Raw genomic sequence first — 9,307 nt, forward strand, 5'->3', positions numbered from 1 at the left:
ACTCCCACCGCTTGTAGATTAACTTAGAAACAGTAGGAAAATGCAGCAGACCAGTAGACCTAAAGATATCCCCACAGTGACGCACAGGTGAGCTGTGTGGACTCACACATTCATACTTTACAAGCAAAGGGGGCCATGCCAGGCGTGAATGAAACGGGAAGGCTGAGGCTCCTGGTTGGTGGTTTTGTGAAAAAGACTTAAAATGGCTTCAAATGGCTCGGCCTACTATAGGATCCCCAAGAGATGGTGAGACAGGAAATGGACAAATGAACGAAGAGGGTGACCTATGGGAAGGAAGAATGAGAATGATAACAGCTGGCTTCGAATCAAATTAGATGAATCTGACTGAATCGGGCAGAACGTGGCCGGGTTTGCGTTAGATCCGACTTTAGTTGTGACTTGGCATTGTTTTAAAAAAAAAAAAAGATTTGAAATGAACGGAGTAAATTTGTTGGAAAGGGCCTCGGGAGAATGAGCCTGATAGGGAGGCGTCATAAAGTGGAATGATGAGGATGAATGTGATGAGAAGGGGCAGGTTTAACGGCGAGAGACGAAGAGGACGAATGGGATGCGAAGGAGTCGAAGTGAGGAGGATGAGGACAATGAGTGGGACAAGAAAGGGTTTGAGGTATGAGTCAAATGAGAAGGAGGAGGATTGGTGGGATGAGAAAGAGGGGCGAAGAGAAGGGGGATGACTGGAATGAGAAAGGGTCGGGATCATGAGAGTAAGTGAGATGATAAAAGAGAGATCTGAAAAATAAGTTTGAAGTTTAATAGAATAGATGGTAAATGAGGAGGATGAGAAGAGATACGAATGAGGGATGAGGAGGATGAGTGGCATGAGAAAGGGGACAGATGAAGAATGAGGATGTGGGATGAGAAAAGGAAGAGACGGTGCCTATGATGTTAAAGGGATGAGAAATGAGTAGGAAGTGGGACTAGAAGAGGTACGAGCAAGGGATGAGAAGAATAAGTGGGATTTTTAAGGGGATAGATGAGAAATGAGAAGGAAATAGGATGAGAAGATGTACACGAGAGGGATGCGGAGGATACGTGGGATTTTAAAGAGACTGGATGAGAAATGAGGATGTATGATGAGAAAGGGGAAAGATGAGGATGTTGAGTGGAGTGTTAAAGGTGATAGATGAGAAATGAGAAGGAAGTGGGATGAGAAGAGCTACAGATAGGGGATGAGAAAGTTGAGAAATGAGGTAAATGTTCCAGACAACGAGGTGAGTGTCTGTAAGAAGGCCTGCCAGGTGATTAAAGGTGAGGTTGGGGGGGCATGGCCCTGCTCCATAACCTAAGTTAACCAGTTGAAGTCATTTAGCAAACCGGCGCCTCTTTATTAAACTGTAAGTATTTGCCTGCTTTGATTTTTGGGACCTCTTCCTCCTCCCCCACCCCTCCACCCTGCTTCGTTTAAACCTCAGTGATGTTTAAACTTTAAACTCTCGCTGGGACGCGACACGCGGCTGCGTTGAATTATTAAGACTCGGTGAAACAAGTCGGTCCTCCGTGGCTCGCTGATCTTCCTCGGCATGTCCTCTGACACACTAGCAGTGCGTAGTTAGACTATAATGGATGTTGTGGTGCTGTTAGGCAGTGGAAAGCTGCATATACGCTATAGAAAACAGCTTATTATGTTTGCGTAGTATCTTTTTTCCTTCGATTAAGTGACTTAGCATATTTGCATAAAGTACTGTCCAACGATGTCGTTTAGACATATGTAGGTAGCTTTAGATATCTTGACAGGATGCTAAACCTTTTGCTGTAGTTATGCACACAAACCTTGTTTTTTTTCCCTAAAGTGTCAAATAGGCTAGTACGTTTTAAAGCTTCTATGGTAATTTGATTTTTGAGTATTTATAATATATTCTCCGAGGTGTATTGAACTGAGAATTCTTCTTCCAGCAGAGGCTTTTGGTCGAAGCCGGTCTTTTTGGATCCTTCATATCGTATCATTGTGAGCCTGATAAAACTACTGTCATTTATTATATGAATTCATTGTCAGTGTATGCCACTATGCGAGCCGGAATGTTTTGCGGTAACAACACCTTTCTGGAATTCATATAATCTGCCTTATCCAAGGAAACTATGTAATATTAAAAGTTTATAAATAAACACCTAAATGCTTTGTGTCAGTATCCTGCATGTGCGGCCACATATTGTAGTTAACAGTAATGAGCATTAAGCAGACAAGCGGCATATGGTGTTATATGCAAATGTGCGAACAGATTTTGATTACATAAACCAGCTTTTTCTTCTCAGTGAGACTCGCGCAGAGAAGCGTGCACGAGAACCACTGAAACGTGTCGGCTACACGTATTACAGCTGGGTCGGCTGAGTGCAGGAGCGCTCCATGCACGGCAAAGTCACCTGTTCAGACCCCGTCAGTCCTTAAACGGGATTTATTGGCATGAAGGTTGGACGTCCCCCCCTCCCCCAGCCCCCCGCCCGTCCTAAACTCAACAACGAAGCCACATCATGTCCTACTGGAGGGTCAGAGTCTGCGGCTGTCGGTGTGTTGGTCAGGCGCCAGAACATCGTGTTCCTAATTGTCTCTAACAGAAAAAAAAAAAAAAAACAGGGGGCTTGAGAATATGAAGCAATCTTTGGCGAAACGCCAGCCCGGGAAGATGCACTGAAAGTCGGCTCTTATCTCGTTGGCATAAGTGCAGCACAATGAAGCCATTTTTCTCCTGCGGGGAAAGCGGGAGAACGTCAATGAAAGATGACTAATGCCTTCTACATTTAAACGTGGCTCCTCAGGAGCAACTATTGGAATCAGATTTAGAGGACTGCATGTTTTCGAAACAAGAGAATCACAAATAACACAAAAAGGAGACAATAAACGGCTTAAAGGCTACAGCCGAGTACGGATTTCTTGCCTTGGTGGTAAATCCAACTCAGAAAGGAGAGAAAATCTGTTGCTGAATGACTGAATGAATGAATGAACTGCTGAAGTTAAAACTAAACTGTAGCTGAAGGCTAAAATAACTGAAACCATAGCTAAAAGCTAATCTTTGTAAAACTACACCTAAAAACTAAAAATAGCCAAATCATAACTAAAACCTACATTAAGAAAAACAGTAGCTGAAAGCTAAAAACAGCAAAATAATAGCTAAAAGCAATTTTAGCAAAATAGTTGCCAAAAGCTCAAATTAGCAAAACTATAGCTAAGGGATATTTTTTTCTAAACTGTCACTAAAAGCTAAAATTAGCAAAACTGCAGATAAAAAAATAAAATTAGCTAAATCATAACAAAAAGCTAAATTAAGAAAAAACAGTAGCTAAAAGCAAGAATTATCAAAACAGTGATTAAAGGCTAAAATTAGCAAAACCATAGCTGAAAGCTAAACTTTGCAAAACTATACCTAAAAACTAAATCTGCCTAAATCAAAGGTAAAACCAGTTTTACCAACATTGTAGCTAAAACCTAAACTTTTTAAATTAGCTGCAAAAAGCTAAAATTAGCAAAACTGCAGCTTAAAACTAAAAAAAGCTAAATCATAACTAAAAACCATTTTAGCTAAAAAGTTGCTAAAAGCTAAAAGTAGCAAAATTGTAGCTAAAGCCAGTTAAATGTTGAGAAGTTTATCTAAAACTTTAAATGAGCAAAACTGTAGTAGCTAAAATGATCAAGACGGCAGCTAAAAGCTAAAATGATCAAGACGGCAGCTAAAAGGAGCAGAAGAAGACAGAAAGAGAGAACATTCGCTGAAGTATATTTCATCTAATAATGCTTTTGAGGAGATCTCAATGCATTTCTATGGGGAAAATCTTTGTAAATAAAATTTAAATACATTAAAAAAAGTATAAAAGTTACAAAAACTGACCAGATGAGCCAAATATTTTGATTTATGAATGGATAAAACAGCACAAATAGTAGACTGATTGTTAAAGATGTTTGGAAGAAACTAGAAAAAGGAAAACAACCTAAACAATTATAATAATATATCTCTTAATCTGACCTGCTTTGGAGTCAGTTCTTCCTGATGAATTGGAGTTCAATGTAATTTATTTCGTCCTCTCTTGCCAGGAGGTGATGTGAGATATTAAAGCCGGTTGCCTCTGAAGGGAATTTATCGGCGGCTTTATGGACGGTAGCAGCTACAGATGACCGAAAGCTACAAAGTCAACGGCCGAGGCTGAAGGTGAGCGGCTCCAGGAGAAATGGTCATTGGCTCTGAGCTGTCGGGGACGGATGAAGACCGGTGGCCGGGAACAGTCCGGAGGACGGGAAGAGTTGGCTCTCAGGCGATGGGGGTCAGGTGTCAGCAGCTGGGAATAGATGAACGCCGGTGGTTTCAAATTAATTGAGATCAATGAGTGGTAATGGACTGAGGTGAGTGTCGAGGAATGAGTGGTTGCCGTACGTCAGCCGCTGGGAATCTATCAAGGTCGGCTGCTACGGGTGCGTACGAGTCAACGGGTTGCCATGCCGGGATGTCAATAAACGGAAGCTGATGGAGATCAATGGGTCAGAGGAATTAATGGAGGCCAATGGGTGGGAAAGGATGGAGGTCAGTCGAGTCAGTTGATTTATGAAGCACATTTAAAACAACAAGTTGCAACGAAAGTGCTGATCAACAATAAACAGTAAAAATTCAAAACATCAACATAAACATACAAGGCTAAAGGCTAAAGGCTAAAAGCTAAATGAACTCCATGACTGGGAATCATTCTGCGAACATGAGGTGTGAATGTTGAGAGCTGAAACTAAAGTGTTAAAGTCAAAACAAGCAGAACAGAAGCTAAAATTAACAAAACTGTAGCTAGAAGCTAAATTTAGCACAACTGCATCTAAGAAAAACTGAGCAAAACAATAGCTAAAAGCTAAAGTTAGCAAAATTGTAACAAAAGATTATTTAGCAAAAACAATACCTGAAATCTAACTTAGCAAAACTGTAGCTAAAGGCTAACATTTGTAAAACCACAGCAAGAAGCTAATATTAGCAGATCTGTAGCTAAAAGGTAAAATGCAAAACTATATAAATAACTTTAGAAACAACCGCAGCTAAAAGATAAAATTAGCAAAAACACAGCTAAACCCTTAAATCAGCGACACCAAAGCTAAAAGCTAAAATGAGTAAAACCACAGCTGAAAGCTAATATTAGCCCAACTGTATCTAAAAGACAAAATTAGCAACGCTGTAGATACAAACTTTAATTTGTAAAACCAGATTGATAACTTTAGTAAAACTATAGCTAAAAGATCAAATTAGCAAAACCGTAGCTAAAAGCTAAAGTTAGAAACACCATAGCTAAAAATTAACCAGAAAAAGCATAATTGAAATCTAAATTCGCAAATCAAAAGTTAAAATCAACAAAACAGTAACTAAACGCCACAACTTCCAGAACAACAGCTAAAACTAGCAAAAGAGTAGCTAAAATTTAACAGGAAGCACATGAGCTGAAGCAGGTTTCAAAGAGCCGTTTGAAAAGTTTTCGGGTGTTTTTCTACAAATGAAGGTAAATATTTCAAAAAAGGTTACAAAAACCACAAGTCAAAGGCGTGACGTCCTGAACGAGCTGAAGGTTTTGATCCCTGAACGGGTAAAACAGCCGAAGGCACGCTGAAGTAGTGACAGTCCAAAAAAACTCGTAAACAATCAAAAATGGACAGAATGAATCGGGCTGAAAGTTTGGGCTATAATGGAAGTCAATGGTCAAAAAGAAACGGAGGTCAATGTAAATTCAGGTCAAATCAGATAAATCAGGTATAAATATTTTTTTAATTTATTTTTGCTATGAGAAATAAGCTGAAGCCAGAATGTGATGGAGGTTAGAAATGCCATCACACAGTGCTAGACTGAAAGTAGAACGAGTTTTCTTATTTAAGTTTGCTCTGGGAATAACCTAGTTATTGTCTTCAGCCTAATTTAGATTTAATGAGGTCATTTTGTCAGAGTTTTGTTGTTCCAGGGAGCCTCGACATGTTGGTTAGTTATCAGCTTGTGTGGTTCTTTGAGTTCAGTGCAACTTATAAACGTTTAGAGCCACCATAAAATAAATCCGGGTGAGAGTTGCAACATATAGCCTGGAGCTATTTTCTGTGCAACTTTATATTTTAGCTCCCTGCTGAAATCAGTTACCAAAATCTATAACCTGGTATTTTATTAATTAATTTATTTATTTTTAATCATTCTGAATTGACAGCAGCTTCTTGATTCCAAGAAGCATTTTAATGAGCTCACTCTGCAGTTGAAAATAAAATGAAATTACAAAACTATTATCCCTTGAAGGAACGCTCATCGGTCGAGTTTTAAACTGAGATCTTATTTTGAAAAAATGACAGAGTTAAAGGTGTTTTAGCCAAACCAAATTTCAGCTTTGATTGTCCAGAACTTAACGTTTTTTTGGCTGCTGCCATGTTGTATTTTTGGAACCAGAGTCTGCTCACTCAGGACTGCACCCTAAGCAACAAAGTCCCGCCTACACATCCTCCCAGCTCCTTAACAGGCTGTCAATCAAATGTAACATGGCACTTTTCTTAGTCGGGGAAAGGGCGGGGCTTAAGAATCGTACTGCAGCCAGCCACTAGGGGGCACTTCTCCGTTGTGGCTTCAACTTCTTGCTTCTGGTCCTGTGTCTAGTTTTAATACATCTCGATGGGTGAAAATGCTAAACACACAGAGTGCTGCGATAAGAAAGAGAGGCGTGAGGAAAAACACGAGTTCATTACTTTCCTGCCGCCATTTTTGTCTGCTGTACGTCTGTCTTCGTTTCTCTGTAGTGTTAGCAAAATATCTCATGAACCAAAGGACTGATTTTATTAAAATTCTCAGAAAGCAATCACTGGATGAACACCTACAACTGACTGGTTTTTGGAGTCATCCCCAGTTAAGATGGCCGCCACAGCTAAGTGGCATTAGCTAACAGAAAAATGTCTGTAACTCCGTCAGTTTTACAGATATTGAGCTACAGTTTGGTGTGACAGTAGCTGAGAGTCGTCCTTGACACGTCCTCTGAGTGCTAACAGATCGCAGAGGATCTCACCTGAGACTGTGGGTAACATCGTCCACAAGGTTTGACCAAATCAGCCAAAACTCAAGAGAGTTTTCAAAAGGTGGCATGTGATATGTTTTCTCTCAAGGCCTTTCTCCGTCACTGATATCGTCATCACAATGCTCAACAATGACAGAATCTCATGCAGCCTTGTCTGAATGATAAAGGGGCGATAACCCGCAATAAAAACAAACATATTTCAGCACGGAGCAACAAGCCGTGTAATGTGAGGCGTGACAGCCGGAATGATAATCAGCTCGTTAGTCTGGACGTCCCACACGCAGTAGGTTGATCCCGCAAGACCTGGCCGCGCTAATTAACAGGTTTTCCATTTTGAAATGGCCGTTAAACCAACACGCTTGCTCTCAACCTGCCACCGTACCTGCTGAGGAGCATTGCACATTAACAGGAGCATCAGAAACCTGCAATAATAAAACCTTTCACAGTCCACTGCTTCATGGATTGGGAGAAATTCACAGTCTCTGCTATAAAGCATGAATCCATGAAGATGAAAACATTTCTCAAGGTGAGGGGATGAATCAGACTGGCATCCAGTTGCATCTTTCTCATACTGATGAGGCTTCACACCCCCACCTTCCCCTCCAACTTTGCAACTGGCTGCGATTATTCCTCCGAGCTGCATTAGCAGATTGGTTCTGGGCCCCTCGTATCTCGACTCGCAGCGATGAATAGTGTCAGTTCGCTGTCAGGAGGAGAGCGCGGCACTGCTCCCGTTCTCACCCCTGCTGTCAGGGTTCGAGGAGAGCGATTTGTCATCACGAGACTCGCTTTATACGCTTCATTACTGTGGGTTCAAAGCTGTGGCTTCAAGGGTACAGAGCCAAAAAATAAAAAAAACCCAGAAGAAAGTGCCTCCGCTGATCCGTTGTTAGAAGTCTGACGAACAACATGGATCCCTAAATGGGATAAAAATAAAGCAGGAAGGATGTAGATGTAAGTCTTGACCCAGAATAAAATGTCTGAATTCAAACATGGATGTAATCTCATCTTCTTAATCAGCACATTCATGTTGTAGTTTCAGAAGCAGATTTAGACTTTTAATTTGAAGGATTTTAGGGTGGGGGGGATATACCATCAGTTTATCTTTCAGACACTCGGAGGAATCTTCCTCTAAAATTCAGCGTAAACTGACCCAATTCAGTACGTGTCATCAAAATACGAAAACATTTCCTAATTTTAGCTTTTAGCGACGGTTTTTACTCATTTCAGCTACTAGCTGCTGTTTCTCAATTTTAGCTTTCAGTTGTGATTTTGCTCATTTTAGCTTCTACCATCAGATTTGCTCGTTTTAGCTTTTAGCTGTGGTTTGGCTGATGTTAGCTTTAAGGAATGGTTTCACAGATTTTAGCCATTAGCTTCTCAAATTTAGCTTTTAGCTAGTTTTGCTAACTTAAGGTTGTAGCTGCTGTTTTGCTAATTTTAAGCTTGTAGCCATGGTTTTGATAATTTAACTTTTAGCTATAATTTATCTAATTTTATTTTGTAGCCATGTTTTTTTAATTTTTTGCTTGTAGCTTTAGTTTAGCTATAAACTGTTTTACAATTTTAACTTTTAGCTACTTTTTGCTGTCAGCTATGGTTTTTCTATTTTAAACTTTTAGCAATAATTTTGCAAATTTTACCCTATAGCTTGTTTTGCTAATTTCATCTTTAAGCCATCGTTTTGCTAATTTAAGATTTAAGCTACAATTTTGCCAACTTTAGCTTGTAGCTATGGTTTTAATTTTATCTTCTAGCTCTGGCTTTTAGCTTGTAGTCACAGTTTCTTTAATTTTAGCTACAGTTTTGCCAATTATAGCTTTTAGCTACGGTTTTGCTGATTTAAATCTTTGTTCTGCTCGTTTTAACAAACATGTCAGTTTCAGCTTTTTAAACAAACTTCAGCCCTCAGAATTCGTTTTTGCAGGAAGTCCAGATTTCTGCGGTTGTCTTGTTTGCACGTCTCCGACTTCTCAGCCGTAAACATGACTCCTGTTTGCTGCCGATTAAAACCTTTAAACTGGATTTGAGCAGTTTGCCTCTAATCCCGAGGCAGAAACTGCTGCCGCTTCCCGTCTGTCTCCGCAGACCCTGGATCTGTTGATCTGTTGGTTGCCTGGCTGCTCTGATCTTTGGGCTCAGTGTGAAGTCGACCGGAGGCAAACAGGAGTCGTCTTCGGCTCCTGGTCTCACCCTCGGCTGCTGCAGAGCCTTTCAGATGAGATTACTGATGGATGAGGTGGCTGCCCGCTAACACTGCTGCAGATTTATGGCTGCGAGACTTCGTGTCCTGTAC

Source organism: Kryptolebias marmoratus, linkage group LG13 (assembly GCF_001649575.2).
Source record: "Kryptolebias marmoratus isolate JLee-2015 linkage group LG13, ASM164957v2, whole genome shotgun sequence".
Taxonomy (NCBI): domain Eukaryota; kingdom Metazoa; phylum Chordata; class Actinopteri; order Cyprinodontiformes; family Rivulidae; genus Kryptolebias; species Kryptolebias marmoratus.